Consider the following 20,471-nt stretch of genomic DNA (forward strand, 5'->3'; position numbering starts at 1 on the left):
TACGTGCCACTTTCATTTTGGCAACTACGATTCGATACAGAATGCACGAAACCTGAAAGACACCCTAACGGATACATAGAGAGTAGTGTTTGTCTGCTGAATAATGGGAGTGCAAGGGTCTGTGTCGTCTATATGGCTGTATGTAGCACCATTAGTCTTCGGGGGGGCGGGCGTAGCTCAGATGGTAGAGCGCTCGCTTAGTATGCGAGAGGTACTGGGATCAATACCCAGTGCCTCCAGAATTTTTAACACACCTACATGCGCACCTTGATATGCAAATGGAATAATTCACGACCAGCAGATGTGTCTAGGAAGATACAAGCGAATGATTAGCATCCACAATTGACAAGCGTGCTGTTATTTGTGCGCAGGAAGCACCCTCCTCCCACGCCTACACTTAATTTAGAAACAGTACAAGTGTTCCCGTAAGATTCTCAAGCCTATGTCGGAAAGATCTGCCTTGCGCCGAGTTCATGTAAATCCCACTGCACATTCCTATTCTTTGCGTGCAGTCAGCTGCTACTGGTGTTGCTAGTTGTGACTGCTGATAACAGATGCCGTAGCAATCAATTCATGGAGTGAGTTGTATGTTTTGCGATAGTCTGTCTCTGACAAGCAAGCACAGGTGACATAGGTGCGAACACAGGAAGCTTGCAGACCCTCGCTGCCTGCAGACACCGAGCAGCCACACTAGGAGGGCGGCCTAAGCCGTAGGCGAAATGTACTCATTCGCTTTGGCGCGACGTCGAACTATAAATAATGCTGTCACTAGCGTGAGCGTTGCGTGAGCGTCGTGGAAAGTCGGAAAAGTCGGCTGCGAGGGTGAGTGCCAAGTTTGGGGAGCGTTTCGTAGTATGCGCAGTGAAATGGAGACGCGGAAACTTGTTGTGGCCCAGTGTTTTGCAGTTGGACGACAAGATTGGTACACAGTAGTAAAGAGCGAGGCACTGAGTTGGCATAAATAATGTAGAGATGTGTTTGTTACCTCAGGTGCTGTATAATTGTCTACAATGAGTGAAAACGGAGCAATTTGTGACGGCTCTTTCAATTTAAGACGTTAAAAACAGACGGAATTTGCATTTGCAATACCAGAGCATCGAAACTACTTGGAACTTTTGTGTATATGAATGGGTCCGCGCTTTGTACTCTGCTCCCTTCACCGCTACAAACCAACCAACCATCGTGTCCGTGCGCATCTGAGTCGCAAAGAATGGGGAATAGCGCAGTTTGCTCGTGCATGGGGCGTAGCTCAGTTGGTAGAGCGTTCGCTTGGCATGTGAAAGGTCCAGGGTTCAAGCCGCGGCGCCTCCATTTTTTGTGGTCAGTGCATGGTAAGTGTTGGTCGCGGCGAACCTAAAGGCACGCAAGATGTTGCAAAGCCAGCGTCACAGACTGATATGATGTACACTGACGTAAGGAGAGCAAGATGTAAGTGTGGGGACCGGCTGTTATCGAGGTGTCATCGAGTGCAGATCTGTCTTAGGTATCGCGGCTTAACCTCATTGAAGTCTAGAGGGTGGACAACACGTTGGTCTTACTCAGAGCGGTGTCCGAATTCTATTTTCGACGTTATACGTGCCACTTTCATTGTGGCCAACTACGATTCGATACAGAATGCACGAAACCTGAAAGACACCCTAACGGATACATAGAGAGTAGTGTTTGTCTGCTGAATAATGGGAGTGCAAGGGTCTGTGTCGTCTATATGGCTGTATGTAGCACCATTAGTCTTCGGGGGGGCGGGCGTAGCTCAGATGGTAGAGCGCTCGCTTAGTATGCGAGAGGTACTGGGATCAATACCCAGTGCCTCCAGAATTTTTAACACACCTACATGCGCACCTTGATATGCAAATGGAATAATTCACGACCAGCAGATGTGTCTAGGAAGATACAAGCGAATGATTAGCATCCACAATTGACAAGCGTGCTGTTATTTGTGCGCAGGAAGCACCCTCCTCCCACGCCTACACTTAATTTAGAAACAGTACAAGTGTTCCCGTAAGATTCTCAAGCCTATGTCGGAAAGATCTGCCTTGCGCCGAGTTCACGTAAATCCCACTGCACATTCCTATTCTTTGCGTGCAGTCAGCTGCTACTGGTGTTGCTAGTTGTGACTGCTGATAACAGATGCCGTAGCAATCAATTCATGGAGTGAGTTGTATGTTTTGCGATAGTCTGTCTCTGACAAGCAAGCACAGGTGACATAGGTGCGAACACAGGAAGCTTGCAGACCCTCGCTGCCTGCAGACACCGAGCAGCCACACTAGGAGGGCGGCCTAAGCCGTAGGCGAAATGTACTCATTCGCTTTGGCGCGACGTCGAACTATAAATAATACTGTCACTAGCGTGAGCGTCGTGGAAAGTCGGAAAAGTCGGCTGCGAGGGTGAGTGCCAAGTTTGGGGAGCGTTTCGTAGTATGCGCAATGCAATGGAGACGCGGAAACTTGTTGTGGCCCAGTGTTTTGCAGTTGGACGACAAGATTGGTACACAGTAGTAAAGAGCGAGGCACTGAGTTGGCATAAATAATGTAGTGCACAATGGTTCTCGAGATGTGTTTGTTACCTCAGGTGCTGTATAATTGTCTACAATGAGTGAAAACGGAGCAATTTGTGACGGCTCTTTCAATTTAAGACGTTAAAAACAGACGGAATTCGCATTTGCAATACCAGAGCATCGAAACTACTTGGAACTTTTGTGTATATGAACGGGTCCGCGCTTTGTACTCTGCTCCCTTCACCGCTACAAACCAACCAACCATCGTGTCCGTGCGCATCTGAGTCGCAAAGAATGGGGAACAGCGCAGTTTGCTCGTGCATGGGGCGTAGCTCAGTTGGTAGAGCGTTCGCTTGGCATGTGAAAGGTCCAGGGTTCAAGCCGCGGCGCCTCCATTTTTTGTGGTCAGTGCATGGTAAGTGTTGGTCGCGGCGAACCTAAAGGCACGCAAGATGTTGCAAAGCCAGCGTCACAGACTGATATGATGTATACTGACGTAAGGAGAGCAAGATGTAAGTGTGGGGACCGGCTGTTATCGAGGTGTCATCGAGTGCAGATCTGTCTTAGGTATCGCGGCTTAACCTCATTGAAGTCTAGAGGGTGGACAACACGTTGGTCTTACTCAGAGCAGTGTCCGAATTCTATTTTCGACGTTATACGTGCCACTTTCATTGTGGCCAACTACGATTCGATACAGAATGCACGAAACCTGAAAGACACCCTAACGGATACACAGAGAGTAGTGTTTGTCTGCTGAATAATGGGAGTGCAAGGGTCTGTGTCGTCTATATGGCTGTATGTAGCACCATTAGTCTTCGGGGGGGCGGGCGTAGCTCAGATGGTAGAGCGCTCGCTTAGTATGCGAGAGGTACTGGGATCAATACCCAGTGCCTCCAGAATTTTTAACACACCTACATGCGCACCTTGATATGCAAATGGAATAATTCACGACCAGCAGATGTGTCTAGGAAGATACAAGCGAATGATTAGCATCCACAATTGACAAGCGTGCTGTTATTTGTGCGCAGGAAGCACCCTCCTCCCACGCCTACACTTAATTTAGAAACAGTACAAGTGTTCCCGTAAGATTCTCAAGCCTATGTCGGAAAGATCTGCCTTGCGCCGAGTTCATGTAAATCCCACTGCACATTCCTATTCTTTGCGTGCAGTCAGCTGCTACTGGTGTTGCTAGTTGTGACTGCTGATAACAGATGCCGTAGCAATCAATTCATGGAGTGAGTTGTATGTTTTGCGATAGTCTGTCTCTGACAAGCAAGCACAGGTGACATAGGTGCGAACACAGGAAGCTTGCAGACCCTCGCTGCCTGCAGACACCGAGCAGCCACACTAGGAGGGCGGCCTAAGCCGTAGGCGAAATGTACTCATTCGCTTTGGCGCGACGTCGAACTATAAATAATGCTGTCACTAGCGTGAGCGTTGCGTGAGCGTCGTGGAAAGTCGGAAAAGTCGGCTGCGAGGGTGAGTGCCAAGTTTGGGGAGCGTTTCGTAGTATGCGCAGTGCAATGGAGACGCGGAAACTTGTTGTGGCCCAGTGTTTTGCAGTTGGACGACAAGATTGGTACACAGTAGTAAAGAGCGAGGCACTGAGTTGGCATAAATAATGTAGAGATGTGTTTGTTACCTCAGGTGCTGTATAATTGTCTACAATGAGTGAAAACGGAGCAATTTGTGACGGCTCTTTCAATTTAAGACGTTAAAAACAGACGGAATTTGCATTTGCAATACCAGAGCATCGAAACTACTTGGAACTTTTGTGTATATGAACGGGTCCGCGCTTTGTACTCTGCTCCCTTCACCGCTACAAACCAACCAACCATCGTGTCCGTGCGCATCTGAGTCGCAAACAATGGGGAATAGCGCAGTTTGCTCGTGCATGGGGCGTAGCTCAGTTGGTAGAGCGTTCGCTTGGCATGTGAAAGGTCCAGGGTTCAAGCCGCGGCGCCTCCATTTTTTGTGGTCAGTGCATGGTAAGTGTTGGTCGCGGCGAACCTAAAGGCACGCAAGATGTTGCAAAGCCAGCGTCACAGACTGATATGATGTATACTGACGTAAGGAGAGCAAGATGTAAGTGTGGGGACCGGCTGTTATCGAGGTGTCATCGAGTGCAGATCTGTCTTAGGTATCGCGGCTTAACCTCATTGAAGTCTAGAGGGTGGACAACACGTTGGTCTTACTCAGAGCGGTGTCCGAATTCTATTTTCGACGTTATACGTGCCACTTTCATTTTGGCAACTACGATTCGATACAGAATGCACGAAACCTGAAAGACACCCTAACGGATACATAGAGAGTAGTGTTTGTCTGCTGAATAATGGGAGTGCAAGGGTCTGTGTCGTCTATATGGCTGTATGTAGCACCATTAGTCTTCGGGGGGGCGGGCGTAGCTCAGATGGTAGAGCGCTCGCTTAGTATGCGAGAGGTACTGGGATCAATACCCAGTGCCTCCAGGATTTTTAACACACCTACATGCGCACCTTGATATGCAAATGGAATAATTCACGACCAGCAGATGTGTCTAGGAAGATACAAGCGAATGATTAGCATCCACAATTGACAAGCGTGCTGTTATTTGTGCGCAGGAAGCACCCTCCTCCCACGCCTACACTTAATTTAGAAACAGTACAAGTGTTCCCGTAAGATTCTCAAGCCTATGTCGGAAAGATCTGCCTTGCGCCGAGTTCATGTAAATCCCACTGCACATTCCTATTCTTTGCGTGCAGTCAGCTGCTACTGGTGTTGCTAGTTGTGACTGCTGATAACAGATGCCGTAGCAATCAATTCATGGAGTGAGTTGTATGTTTTGCGATAGTCTGTCTCTGACAAGCAAGCACAGGTGACATAGGTGCGAACACAGGAAGCTTGCAGACCCTCGCTGCCTGCAGACACCGAGCAGCCACACTAGGAGGGCGGCCTAAGCCGTAGGCGAAATGTACTCATTCGCTTTGGCGCGACGTCGAACTATAAATAATGCTGTCACTAGCGTGAGCGTTGCGTGAGCGTCGTGGAAAGTCGGAAAAGTCGGCTGCGAGGGTGAGTGCCAAGTTTGGGGAGCGTTTCGTAGTATGCGCAGTGCAATGGAGACGCGGAAACTTGTTGTGGCCCAGTGTTTTGCAGTTGGACGACAAGATTGGTACACAGTAGTAAAGAGCGAGGCACTGAGTTGGCATAAATAATGTAGAGATGTGTTTGTTACCTCAGGTGCTGTATAATTGTCTACAATGAGTGAAAACGGAGCAATTTGTGACGGCTCTTTCAATTTAAGACGTTAAAAACAGACGGAATTTGCATTTGCAATACCAGAGCATCGAAACTACTTGGAACTTTTGTGTATATGAATGGGTCCGCGCTTTGTACTCTGCTCCCTTCACCGGTACAAACCAACCAACCATCGTGTCCGTGCGCATCTGAGTCGCAAAGAATGGGGAATAGCGCAGTTTGCTCGTGCATGGGGCGTAGCTCAGTTGGTAGAGCGTTCGCTTGGCATGTGAAAGGTCCAGGGTTCAAGCCGCGGCGCCTCCATTTTTTGTGGTCAGTGCATGGTAAGTGTTGGTCGCGGCGAACCTAAAGGCACGCAAGATGTTGCAAAGCCAGCGTCACAGACTGATATGATGTATACTGACGTAAGGAGAGCAAGATGTAAGTGTGGGGACCGGCTGTTATCGAGGTGTCATCGAGTGCAGATGTGTCTTAGGTATCGCGGCTTAACCTCATTGAAGTCTAGAGGGTGGACAACACGTTGGTCTTACTCAGAGCGGTGTCCGAATTCTATTTTCGACGTTATACGTGCCACTTTCATTGTGGCCAACTACGATTCGATACAGAATGCACGAAACCTGAAAGACACCCTAACGGATACATAGAGAGTAGTGTTTGTCTGCTGAATAATGGGAGTGCAAGGGTCTGTGTCGTCTATATGGCTGTATGTAGCACCATTAGTCTTCGGGGGGGCGGGCGTAGCTCAGATGGTAGAGCGCTCGCTTAGTATGCGAGAGGTACTTTGATCAATACCCAGTGCCTCCAGAATTTTTAACACACCTACATGCGCACCTTGATATGCAAATGGAATAATTCACGACCAGCAGATGTGTCTAGGAAGATACAAGCGAATGATTAGCATCCACAATTGACAAGCGTGCTGTTATTTGTGCGCAGGAAGCACCCTCCTCCCACGCCTACACTTAATTTAGAAACAGTACAAGTGTTCCCGTAAGATTCTCAAGCCTATGTCGGAAAGATCTGCCTTGCGCCGAGTTCACGTAAATCCCACTGCACATTCCTATTCTTTGCGTGCAGTCAGCTGCTACTGGTGTTGCTAGTTGTGACTGCTGATAACAGATGCCGTAGCAATCAATTCATGGAGTGAGTTGTATGTTTTGCGATAGTCTGTCTCTGACAAGCAAGCACAGGTGACATAGGTGCGAACACAGGAAGCTTGCAGACCCTCGCTGCCTGCAGACACCGAGCAGCCACACTAGGAGGGCGGCCTAAGCCGTAGGCGAAATGTACTCATTCGCTTTGGCGCGACGTCGAACTATAAATAATGCTGTCACTAGCGTGAGCGTCGTGGAAAGTCGGAAAAGTCGGCTGCGAGGGTGAGTGCCAAGTTTGGGGAGCGTTTCTTAGTATGCGCAGTGCAATGGAGACGTGGAAACTTGTTGTGGCCCAGTGTTTTGCAGTTGGACGACAAGATTGGTACACAGTAGTAAAGAGCGAGGCACTGAGTTGGCATAAATAATGTAGTGCACAATGGTTCTCGAGATGTGTTTGTTACCTCAGGTGCTGTATAATTGTCTACAATGAGTGAAAACGGAGCAATTTGTGACGGCTCTTTCAATTTAAGACGTTAAAAACAGACGGAATTTGCATTTGCAATACCAGAGCATCGAAACTACTTGGAACTTTTGTGTATATGAACGGGTCCGCGCTTTGTACTCTGCTCCCTTCACCGCTACAAACCAACCAACCATCGTGTCCGTGCGCATCTGAGTCGCAAACAATGGGGAATAGCACAGTTTGCTCGTGCATGGGGCGTAGCTCAGTTGGTAGAGCGTTCGCTTGGCATGTGAAAGGTCCAGGGTTCAAGCCGCGGCGCCTCCATTTTTTGTGGTCAGTGCATGGTAAGTGTTGGTCGCGGCGAAGCTAAAGGCACGCAAGATGTTGCAAAGCCAGCGTCACAGACTGATATGATGTATACTGACGTAAGGAGAGCAAGATGTAAGTGTGGGGACCGGCTGTTATCGAGGTGTCATCGAGTGCAGATCTGTCTTAGGTATCGCGGCTTAACCTCATTGAAGTCTAGAGGGTGGACAACACGTTGGTCTTACTCAGAGCGGTGTCCGAATTCTATTTTCGACGTTATACGTGCCACTTTCATTGTGGCCAACTACGATTCGATACAGAATGCACGAAACCTGAAAGACACCCTAACGGATACATAGAGAGTAGTGTGTGTCTGCTGAATAATGGGAGTGCAAGGGTCTGTGTCGTCTATATGGCTGTATGTAGCACCATTAGTCTTCGGGGGGGCGGGCGTAGCTCAGATGGTAGAGCGCTCGCTTAGTATGCGAGAGGTACTGGGATCAATACCCAGTGCCTCCAGAATTTTTAACACACCTACATGCGCACCTTGATATGCAAATGGAATAATTCACGACCAGCAGATGTGTCTAGGAAGATACAAGCGAATGATTAGCATCCACAATTGACAAGCGTGCTGTTATTTGTGCGCAGGAAGCACCCTCCTCCCACGCCAACACTTAATTTAGAAACAGTACAAGTGTTCCCGTAAGATTCTCAAGCCTATGTCGGAAAGATCTGCCTTGCGCCGAGTTCACGTAAATCCCACTGCACATTCCTATTCTTTGCGTGCAGTCAGCTGCTACTGGTGTTGCTAGTTGTGACTGCTGATAACAGATGCCGTAGCAATCAATTCATGGAGTGAGTTGTATGTTTTGCGATAGTCTGTCTCTGACAAGCAAGCACAGGTGACATAGGTGCGAACACAGGAAGCTTGCAGACCCTCGCTGCCTGCAGACACCGAGCAGCCACACTAGGAGGGCGGCCTAAGCCGTAGGCGAAATGTACTCATTCGCTTTGGCGCGACGTCGAACTATAAATAATGCTGTCACTAGCGTGAGCGTTGCGTGAGCGTCGTGGAAAGTCGGAAAAGTCGGCTGCGAGGGTGAGTGCCAAGTTTGGGGAGCGTTTCGTAGTATGCGCAGTGCAATGGAGACGTGGAAACTTGTTGTGGCCCAGTGTTTTGCAGTTGGACGACAAGATTGGTACACAGTAGTAAAGAGCGAGGCACTGAGTTGGCATAAATAATGTAGTGCACAATGGTTCTCGAGATGTGTTTGTTACCTCAGGTGCTGTATAATTGTCTACAATGAGTGAAAACGGAGCAATTTGTGACGGCTCTTTCAATTTAAGACGTTAAAAACAGACGGAATTTGCATTTGCAATACCAGAGCATCGAAACTACTTGGAACTTTTGTGTATATGAACGGGTCCGCGCTTTGTACTCTGCTCCCTTCACCGCTACAAACCAACCAACCATCGTGTCCGTGCGCATCTGAGTCGCAAACAATGGGGAATAGCGCAGTTTGCTCGTGCATGGGGCGTAGCTCAGTTGGTAGAGCGTTCGCTTGGCATGTGAAAGGTCCAGGGTTCAAGCCGCGGCGCCTCCATTTTTTGTGGTCAGTGCATGGTAAGTGTTGGTCGCGGCGAACCTAAAGGCACGCAAGATGTTGCAAAGCCAGCGTCACAGACTGATATGATGTATACTGACGTAAGGAGAGCAAGATGTAAGTGTGGGGACCGGCTGTTATCGAGGTGTCATCGAGTGCAGATCTGTCTTAGGTATCGCGGCTTAACCTCATTGAAGTCTAGAGGGTGGACAACACGTTGGTCTTACTCAGAGCGGTGTCCGAATTCTATTTTCGACGTTATACGTGCCACTTTCATTGTGGCCAACTACGATTCGATACAGAATGCACGAAACCTGAAAGACACCCTAACGGATACATAGAGAGTAGTGTTTGTCTGCTGAATAATGGGAGTGCAAGGGTCTGTGTCGTCTATATGGCTGTATGTAGCACCATTAGTCTTCGGGGGGGCGGGCGTAGCTCAGATGGTAGAGCGCTCGCTTAGTATGCGAGAGGTACTGGGATCAATACCCAGTGCCTCCAGAATTTTTAACACACCTACATGCGCACCTTGATATGCAAATGGAATAATTCACGACCAGCAGATGTGTCTAGGAAGATACAAGCGAATGATTAGCATCCACAATTGACAAGCGTGCTGTTATTTGTGCGCAGGAAGCACCCTCCTCCCACGCCTACACTTAATTTAGAAACAGTACAAGTGTTCCCGTAAGATTCTCAAGCCTATGTCGGAAAGATCTGCCTTGCGCCGAGTTCACGTAAATCCCACTGCACATTCCTATTCTTTGCGTGCAGTCAGCTGCTACTGGTGTTGCTAGTTGTGACTGCTGATAACAGATGCCGTAGCAATCAATTCATGGAGTGAGTTGTATGTTTTGCGATAGTCTGTCTCTGACAAGCAAGCACAGGTGACATAGGTGCGAACACAGGAAGCTTGCAGACCCTCGCTGCCTGCAGACACCGAGCAGCCACACTAGGAGGGCGGCCTAAGCCGTAGGCGAAATGTACTCATTCGCTTTGGCGCGACGTCGAACTATAAATAATGCTGTCACTAGCGTGAGCGTTGCGTGAGCGTCGTGGAAAGTCGGAAAAGTCGGCTGCGAGGGTGAGTGCCAAGTTTGGGGAGCGTTTCGTAGTATGCGCAGTGCAATGGAGACGCGGAAACTTGTTGTGGCCCAGTGTTTTGCAGTTGGACGACAAGATTGGTACACAGTAGTAAAGAGCGAGGCACTGAGTTGGCATAAATAATGTAGTGCACAATGGTTCTCGAGATGTGTTTGTTACCTCAGGTGCTGTATAATTGTCTACAATGAGTGAAAACGGAGCAATTTGTGACGGCTCTTTCAATTTAAGACGTTAAAAACAGACGGAATTTGCATTTGCAATACCAGAGCATCGAAACTACTTGGAACTTTTGTGTATATGAACGGGTCCGCGCTTTGTACTCTGCTCCCTTCACCGCTACAAACCAACCAACCATCGTGTCCGTGCGCATCTGAGTCGCAAACAATGGGGAATAGCACAGTTTGCTCGTGCATGGGGCGTAGCTCAGTTGGTAGAGCGTTCGCTTGGCATGTGAAAGGTCCAGGGTTCAAGCCGCGGCGCCTCCATTTTTTGTGGTCAGTGCATGGTAAGTGTTGGTCGCGGCGAAGCTAAAGGCACGCAAGATGTTGCAAAGCCAGCGTCACAGACTGATATGATGTATACTGACGTAAGGAGAGCAAGATGTAAGTGTGGGGACCGGCTGTTATCGAGGTGTCATCGAGTGCAGATCTGTCTTAGGTATCGCGGCTTAACCTCATTGAAGTCTAGAGGGTGGACAACACGTTGGTCTTACTCAGAGCGGTGTCCGAATTCTATTTTCGACGTTATACGTGCCACTTTCATTGTGGCCAACTACGATTCGATACAGAATGCACGAAACCTGAAAGACACCCTAACGGATACATAGAGAGTAGTGTTTGTCTGCTGAATAATGGGAGTGCAAGGGTCTGTGTCGTCTATATGGCTGTATGTAGCACCATTAGTCTTCGGGGGGGGGGGGGGGGGGGGCGTAGCTCAGATGGTAGAGCGCTCGCTTAGTATGCGAGAGGTACTGGGATCAATACCCAGTGCCTCCAGAATTTTTAACACACCTACATGCGCACCTTGATATGCAAATGGAATAATTCACGACCAGCAGATGTGTCTAGGAAGATACAAGCGAATGATTAGCATCCACAATTGACAAGCGTGCTGTTATTTGTGCGCAGGAAGCACCCTCCTCCCACGCCAACACTTAATTTAGAAACAGTACAAGTGTTCCCGTAAGATTCTCAAGCCTATGTCGGAAAGATCTGCCTTGCGCCGAGTTCACGTAAATCCCACTGCACATTCCTATTCTTTGCGTGCAGTCAGCTGCTACTGGTGTTGCTAGTTGTGACTGCTGATAACAGATGCCGTAGCAATCAATTCATGGAGTGAGTTGTATGTTTTGCGATAGTCTGTCTCTGACAAGCAAGCACAGGTGACATAGGTGCGAACACAGGAAGCTTGCAGACCCTCGCTGCCTGCAGACACCGAGCAGCCACACTAGGAGGGCGGCCTAAGCCGTAGGCGAAATGTACTCATTCGCTTTGGCGCGACGTCGAACTATAAATAATGCTGTCACTAGCGTGAGCGTTGCGTGAGCGTCGTGGAAAGTCGGAAAAGTCGGCTGCGAGGGTGAGTGCCAAGTTTGGGGAGCGTTTCGTAGTATGCGCAGTGCAATGGAGACGCGGAAACTTGTTGTGGCCCAGTGTTTTGCAGTTGGACGACAAGATTGGTACACAGTAGTAAAGAGCGAGGCACTGAGTTGGCATAAATAATGTAGTGCACAATGGTTCTCGAGATGTGTTTGTTACCTCAGGTGCTGTATAATTGTCTACAATGAGTGAAAACGGAGCAATTTGTGACGGCTCTTTCAATTTAAGACGTTAAAAACAGACGGAATTTGCATTTGCAATACCAGAGCATCGAAACTACTTGGAACTTTTGTGTATATGAACGGGTCCGCGCTTTGTACTCTGCTCCCTTCACCGCTACAAACCAACCAACCATCGTGTCCGTGCGCATCTGAGTCGCAAACAATGGGGAATAGCACAGTTTGCTCGTGCATGGGGCGTAGCTCAGTTGGTAGAGCGTTCGCTTGGCATGTGAAAGGTCCAGGGTTCAAGCCGCGGCGCCTCCATTTTTTGTGGTCAGTGCATGGTAAGTGTTGGTCGCGGCGAAGCTAAAGGCACGCAAGATGTTGCAAAGCCAGCGTCACAGACTGATATGATGTATACTGACGTAAGGAGAGCAAGATGTAAGTGTGGGGACCGGCTGTTATCGAGGTGTCATCGAGTGCAGATCTGTCTTAGGTATCGCGGCTTAACCTCATTGAAGTCTAGAGGGTGGACAACACGTTGATCTTACTCAGAGCGGTGTCCGAATTCTATTTTCGACGTTATACGTGCCACTTTCATTGTGGCCAACTACGATTCGATACAGAATGCACGAAACCTGAAAGACACCCTAACGGATACATAGAGAGTAGTGTTTGTCTGCTGAATAATGGGAGTGCAAGGGTCTGTGTCGTCTATATGGCTGTATGTAGCACCATTAGTCTTCGGGGGGGCGGGCGTAGCTCAGATGGTAGAGCGCTCGCTTAGTATGCGAGAGGTACTGGGATCAATACCCAGTGCCTCCAGAATTTTTAACACACCTACATGCGCACCTTGATATGCAAATGGAATAATTCACGACCAGCAGATGTGTCTAGGAAGATACAAGCGAATGATTAGCATCCACAATTGACAAGCGTGCTGTTATTTGTGCGCAGGAAGCACCCTCCTCCCACGCCTACACTTAATTTAGAAACAGTACAAGTGTTCCCGTAAGATTCTCAAGCCTATGTCGGAAAGATCTGCCTTGCGCCGAGTTCACGTAAATCCCACTGCACATTCCTATTCTTTGCGTGCAGTCAGCTGCTACTGGTGTTGCTAGTTGTGACTGCTGATAACAGATGCCGTAGCAATCAATTCATGGAGTGAGTTGTATGTTTTGCGATAGTCTGTCTCTGACAAGCAAGCACAGGTGACATAGGTGCGAACACAGGAAGCTTGCAGACCCTCGCTGCCTGCAGACACCGAGCAGCCACACTAGGAGGGCGGCCTAAGCCGTAGGCGAAATGTACTCATTCGCTTTGGCGCGACGTCGAACTATAAATAATGCTGTCACTAGCGTGAGCGTTGCGTGAGCGTCGTGGAAAGTCGGAAAAGTCGGCTGCGAGGGTGAGTGCCAAGTTTGGGGAGCGTTTCGTAGTATGCGCAGTGCAATGGAGACGCGGAAACTTGTTGTGGCCCAGTGTTTTGCAGTTGGACGACAAGATTGGTACACAGTAGTAAAGAGCGAGGCACTGAGTTGGCATAAATAATGTAGTGCACAATGGTTCTCGAGATGTGTTTGTTACCTCAGGTGCTGTATAATTGTCTACAATGAGTGAAAACGGAGCAATTTGTGACGGCTCTTTCAATTTAAGACGTTAAAAACAGACGGAATTTGCATTTGCAATACCAGAGCATCGAAACTACTTGGAACTTTTGTGTATATGAACGGGTCCGCGCTTTGTACTCTGCTCCCTTCACCGCTACAAACCAACCAACCATCGTGTCCGTGCGCATCTGAGTCGCAAACAATGGGGAATAGCACAGTTTGCTCGTGCATGGGGCGTAGCTCAGTTGGTAGAGCGTTCGCTTGGCATGTGAAAGGTCCAGGGCTCAAGCCGCGGCGCCTCCATTTTTTGTGGTCAGTGCATGGTAAGTGTTGGTCGCGGCGAAGCTAAAGGCACGCAAGATGTTGCAAAGCCAGCGTCACAGACTGATATGATGTATACTGACGTAAGGAGAGCAAGATGTAAGTGTGGGGACCGGCTGTTATCGAGGTGTCATCGAGTGCAGATCTGTCTTAGGTATCGCGGCTTAACCTCATTGAAGTCTAGAGGGTGGACAACACGTTGGTCTTACTCAGAGCGGTGTCCGAATTCTATTTTCGACGTTATACGTGCCACTTTCATTGTGGCCAACTACGATTCGATACAGAATGCACGAAACCTGAAAGACACCCTAACGGATACATAGAGAGTAGTGTTTGTCTGCTGAATAATGGGAGTGCAAGGGTCTGTGTCGTCTATATGGCTGTATGTAGCACCATTAGTCTTCGGGGGGGGGGGGGGGGGGGGGGCGTAGCTCAGATGGTAGAGCGCTCGCTTAGTATGCGAGAGGTACTGGGATCAATACCCAGTGCCTCCAGAATTTTTAACACACCTACATGCGCACCTTGATATGCAAATGGAATAATTCACGACCAGCAGATGTGTCTAGGAAGATACAAGCGAATGATTAGCATCCACAATTGACAAGCATGCTGTTATTTGTGCGCAGGAAGCACCCTCCTCCCACGCCAACACTTAATTTAGAAACAGTACAAGTGTTCCCGTAAGATTCTCAAGCCTATGTCGGAAAGATCTGCCTTGCGCCGAGTTCACGTAAATCCCACTGCACATTCCTATTCTTTGCGTGCAGTCAGCTGCTACTGGTGTTGCTAGTTGTGACTGCTGATAACAGATGCCGTAGCAATCAATTCATGGAGTGAGTTGTATGTTTTGCGATAGTCTGTCTCTGACAAGCAAGCACAGGTGACATAGGTGCGAACACAGGAAGCTTGCAGACCCTCGCTGCCTGCAGACACCGAGCAGCCACACTAGGAGGGCGGCCTAAGCCGTAGGCGAAATGTACTCATTCGCTTTGGCGCGACGTCGAACTATAAATAATGCTGTCACTAGCGTGAGCGTTGCGTGAGCGTCGTGGAAAGTCGGAAAAGTCGGCTGCGAGGGTGAGTGCCAAGTTTGGGGAGCGTTTCGTAGTATGCGCAGTGCAATGGAGACGCGGAAACTTGTTGTGGCCCAGTGTTTTGCAGTTGGACGACAAGATTGGTACACAGTAGTAAAGAGCGAGGCACTGAGTTGGCATAAATAATGTAGTGCACAATGGTTCTCGAGATGTGTTTGTTACCTCAGGTGCTGTATAATTGTCTACAATGAGTGAAAACGGAGCAATTTGTGACGGCTCTTTCAATTTAAGACGTTAAAAACAGACGGAATTTGCATTTGCAATACCAGAGCATCGAAACTACTTGGAACTTTTGTGTATATGAACGGGTCCGCGCTTTGTACTCTGCTCCCTTCACCGCTACAAACCAACCAACCATCGTGTCCGTGCGCATCTGAGTCGCAAACAATGGGGAATAGCACAGTTTGCTCGTGCATGGGGCGTAGCTCAGTTGGTAGAGCGTTCGCTTGGCATGTGAAAGGTCCAGGGTTCAAGCCGCGGCGCCTCCATTTTTTGTGGTCAGTGCATGGTAAGTGTTGGTCGCGGCGAAGCTAAAGGCACGCAAGATGTTGCAAAGCCAGCGTCACAGACTGATATGATGTATACTGACGTAAGGAGAGCAAGATGTAAGTGTGGGGACCGGCTGTTATCGAGGTGTCATCGAGTGCAGATCTGTCTTAGGTATCGCGGCTTAACCTCATTGAAGTCTAGAGGGTGGACAACACGTTGGTCTTACTCAGAGCGGTGTCCGAATTCTATTTTCGACGTTATACGTGCCACTTTCATTGTGGCCAACTACGATTCGATACAGAATGCACGAAACCTGAAAGACACCCTAACGGATACATAGAGAGTAGTGTTTGTCTGCTGAATAATGGGAGTGCAAGGGTCTGTGTCGTCTATATGGCTGTATGTAGCACCATTAGTCTTCGGGGGGGCGGGCGTAGCTCAGATGGTAGAGCGCTCGCTTAGTATGCGAGAGGTACTGGGATCAATACCCAGTGCCTCCAGAATTTTTAACACACCTACATGCGCACCTTGATATGCAAATGGAATAATTCACGACCAGCAGATGTGTCTAGGAAGATACAAGCGAATGATTAGCATCCACAATTGACAAGCGTGCTGTTATTTGTGCGCAGGAAGCACCCTCCTCCCACGCCTACACTTAATTTAGAAACAGTACAAGTGTTCCCGTAAGATTCTCAAGCGTATGTCGGAAAGATCTGCCTTGCGCCGAGTTCACGTAAATCCCACTGCACATTCCTATTCTTTGCGTGCAGTCAGCTGCTACTGGTGTTGCTAGTTGTGACTGCTGATAACAGATGCCGTAGCAATCAATTCATGGAGTGAGTTGTATGTTTTGCGATAGTCTGTCTCTGACAAGCAAGCACAGGTGACATAGGTGCGAACACAGGAAGCTTGCAGACCCTCGCTGCCTGCAGACACCGAGCAGCCACACTAGGAGGGCGGCCTAAGCCGTAGGCGAAATGTACTCATTCGCTTTGGCGCGACGTCGAACTATAAATAATGCTGTCACTAGCGTGAGCGTTGCGTGAGCGTCGTGGAAAGTCGGAAAAGTCGGCTGCGAGGGTGAGTGCCAAGTTTGGGGAGCGTTTCGTAGTATGCGCAGTGCAATGGAGACGCGGAAACTTGTTGTGGCCCAGTGTTTTGCAGTTGGACGACAAGATTGGTACACAGTAGTAAAGAGCGAGGCACTGAGTTGGCATAAATAATGTAGTGCACAATGGTTCTCGAGATGTGTTTGTTACCTCAGGTGCTGTATAATTGTCTACAATGAGTGAAAACGGAGCAATTTGTGACGGCTCTTTCAATTTAAGACGTTAAAAACAGACGGAATTTGCATTTGCAATACCAGAGCATCGAAACTACTTGGAACTTTTGTGTATATGAACGGGTCCGCGCTTTGTACTCTGCTCCCTTCACCGCTACAAACCAACCAACCATCGTGTCCGTGCGCATCTGAGTCGCAAACAATGGGGAATAGCGCAGTTTGCTCGTGCATGGGGCGTAGCTCAGTTGGTAGAGCGTTCGCTTGGCATGTGAAAGGTCCAGGGTTCAAGCCGCGGCGCCTCCATTTTTTGTGGTCAGTGCATGGTAAGTGTTGGTCGCGGCGAACCTAAAGGCACGCAAGATGTTGCAAAGCCAGCGTCACAGACTGATATGATGTATACTGACGTAAGGAGAGCAAGATGTAAGTGTGGGGACCGGCTGTTATCGAGGTGTCATCGAGTGCAGATCTGTCTTAGGTATCGCGGCTTAACCTCATTGAAGTCTAGAGGGTCGACAACACGTTGGTCTTACTCAGAGCGGTGTCCGAATTCTATTTTCGACGTTATACGTGCCACTTTCATTGTGGCCAACTACGATTCGATACAGAATGCACGAAACCTGAAAGACACCCTAACGGATACATAGAGAGTAGTGTTTGTCTGCTGAATAATGGGAGTGCAAGGGTCTGTGTCGTCTATATGGCTGTATGTAGCACCATTAGTCTTCGGGGGGGCGGGCGTAGCTCAGATGGTAGAGCGCTCGCTTAGTATGCGAGAGGTACTGGGATCAATACCCAGTGCCTCCAGAATTTTTAACACACCTACATGCGCACCTTGATATGCAAATGGAATAATTCACGACCAGCAGATGTGTCTAGGAAGATACAAGCGAATGATTAGCATCCACAATTGACAAGCGTGCTGTTATTTGTGCGCAGGAAGCACCCTCCTCCCACGCCTACACTTAATTTAGAAACAGTACAAGTGTTCCCGTAAGATTCTCAAGCCTATGTCGGAAAGATCTGCCTTGCGCCGAGTTCATGTAAATCCCACTGCACATTCCTATTCTTTGCGTGCAGTCAGCTGCTACTGGTGTTGCTAGTTGTGACTGCTGATAACAGATGCCGTAGCAATCAATTCATGGAGTGAGTTGTATGTTTTGCGATAGTCTGTCTCTGACAAGCAAGCACAGGTGACATAGGTGCGAACACAGGAAGCTTGCAGACCCTCGCTGCCTGCAGACACCGAGCAGACACACTAGGAGGGCGGCCTAAGCCGTAGGCGAAATGTACTCATTCGCTTTGGCGCGACGTCGAACTATAAATAATGCTGTCACTAGCGTGAGCGTTGCGTGAGCGTCGTGGAAAGTCGGAAAAGTCGGCTGCGAGGGTGAGTGCCAAGTTTGGGGAGCGTTTCGTAGTATGCGCAGTGCAATGGAGACGCGGAAACTTGTTGTGGCCCAGTGTTTTGCAGTTGGACGACAAGATTGGTACACAGTAGTAAAGAGCGAGGCACTGAGTTGGCATAAATAATGTAGAGATGTGTTTGTTACCTCAGGTGCTGTATAATTGTCTACAATGAGTGAAAACGGAGCAATTTGTGACGGCTCTTTCAATTTAAGACGTTAAAAACAGACGGAATTTGCATTTGCAATACCAGAGCATCGAAACTACTTGGAACTTTTGTGTATATGAACGGGTCCGCGCTTTGTACTCTGCTCCCTTCACCGCTACAAACCAACCAACCATCGTGTCCGTGCGCATCTGAGTCGCAAAGAATGGGGAATAGCGCAGTTTGCTCGTGCATGGGGCGTAGCTCAGTTGGTAGAGCGTTCGCTTGGCATGTGAAAGGTCCAGGGTTCAAGCCGCGGCGCCTCAATTTTTTGTGGTCAGTGCATGGTAAGTGTTGGTCGCGGCGAACCTAAAGGCACGCAAGATGTTGCAAAGCCAGCGTCACAGACTGATATGATGTATACTGACGTAAGGAGAGCAAGATGTAAGTGTGGGGACCGGCTGTTATCGAGGTGTCATCGAGTGCAGATCTGTCTTAGGTATCGCGGCTTAACCTCATTGAAGTCTAGAGGGTGGACAACACGTTGGTCTTACTCAGAGCGGTGTCCGAATTCTATTTTCGACGTTATACGTGCCACTTTCATTGTGGCCAACTACGATTCGATACAGAATGCACGAAACCTGAAAGACACCCTAACGGATACATAGAGAGTAGTGTTTGTCTGCTGAATAATGGGAGTGCAAGGGTCTGTGTCGTCTATATGGCTGTATGTAGCACCATTAGTCTTCGGGGGGGCGGGCGTAGCTCAGATGGTAGAGCGCTCGCTTAGTATGCGAGAGGTACTGGGATCAATACCCAGTGCCTCCAGAATTTTTAACACACCTACATGCGCACCTTGATATGCAAATGGAATAATTCACGACCAGCAGATGTGTCTAGGAAGATACAAGCGAATGATTAGCATCCACAATTGACAAGCGTGCTGTTATTTGTGCGCAGGAAGCACCCTCCTCCCACGCCTACACTTAATTTAGAAACAGTACAAGTGTTCCCGTAAGATTCTCAAGCCTATGTCGGAAAGATCTGCCTTGCGCCGAGTTCACGTAAATCCCACTGCACATTCCTATTCTTTGCGTGCAGTCAGCTGCTACTGGTGTTGCTAGTTGTGACTGCTGATAACAGATGCCGTAGCAATCAATTCATGGAGTGAGTTGTATGTTTTGCGATAGTCTGTCTCTGACAAGCAAGCACAGGTGACATAGGTGCGAACACAGGAAGCTTGCAGACCCTCGCTGCCTGCAGACACCGAGCAGCCACACTAGGAGGGCGGCCTAAGCCGTAGGCGAAATGTACTCATTCGCTTTGGCGCGACGTCGAACTATAAATAATGCTGTCACTAGCGTGAGCGTTGCGGAAAGTCGGAAAAGTCGGCTGCGAGGGTGAGTGCCAAGTTTGGGGAGCGTTTCGTAGTATGCGCAGTGCAATGGAGACGCGGAAACTTGTTGTGGCCCAGTGTTTTGCAGTTGGACGACAAGATTGGTACACAGTAGTAAAGAGCGAGGCACTGAGTTGGCATAAATAATGTAGTGCACAATGGTTCTCGAGATGTGTTTGTTACCTCAGGTGCTGTATAATTGTCTACAATGAGTGAAAACGGAGCAATTTGTGACGGCTCTTTCAATTTAAGACGTTAAAAACAGACGGAATTTGCATTTGCAATACCAGAGCATCGAAACTACTTGGAACTTTTGTGTATATGAACGGGTCCGCGCTTTGTACTCTGCTCCCTTCACCGCTACAAACCAACCAACCATCGTGTCCGTGCGCATCTGAGTCGCAAACAATGGGGAATAGCGCAGTTTGCTCGTGCATGGGGCGTAGCTCAGTTGGTAGAGCGTTCGCTTGGCATGTGAAAGGTCCAGGGTTCAAGCCGCGGCGCCTCCATTTTTTGTGGTCAGTGCATGGTAAGTGTTGGTCGCGGCGAACCTAAAGGCACGCAAGATGTTGCAAAGCCAGCGTCACAGACTGATATGATGTATACTGACGTAAGGAGAGCAAGATGTAAGTGTGGGGACCGGCTGTTATCGAGGTGTCATCG

At 48.8% G+C, this 20,471-nt stretch overlaps 3 non-coding genes across 3 annotated transcripts; all 3 read left to right on the plus strand.

The window, feature by feature from the left end:
• The first annotated feature begins 11,227 nt into the window (after positions 1-11,227).
• Trnat-agu (transfer RNA threonine (anticodon AGU)) lies at positions 11,228-11,300 on the plus strand. Its single transcript has one exon. It is a non-coding gene; the product is annotated as a tRNA-Thr (tRNA).
• Positions 11,301-14,416: 3,116 nt separating this feature from the next.
• Positions 14,417-14,489, plus strand: Trnat-agu (transfer RNA threonine (anticodon AGU)). Its single transcript has one exon. It is a non-coding gene; the product is annotated as a tRNA-Thr (tRNA).
• Positions 14,490-18,666: 4,177 nt separating this feature from the next.
• Positions 18,667-18,739, plus strand: Trnaa-ggc (transfer RNA alanine (anticodon GGC)). Its single transcript has one exon. It is a non-coding gene; the product is annotated as a tRNA-Ala (tRNA).
• Positions 18,740-20,471: the final 1,732 nt, after the last annotated feature.

Source organism: Schistocerca gregaria, chromosome 10 (assembly GCF_023897955.1).
Source record: "Schistocerca gregaria isolate iqSchGreg1 chromosome 10, iqSchGreg1.2, whole genome shotgun sequence".
NCBI lineage: Eukaryota > Metazoa > Arthropoda > Insecta > Orthoptera > Acrididae > Schistocerca > Schistocerca gregaria.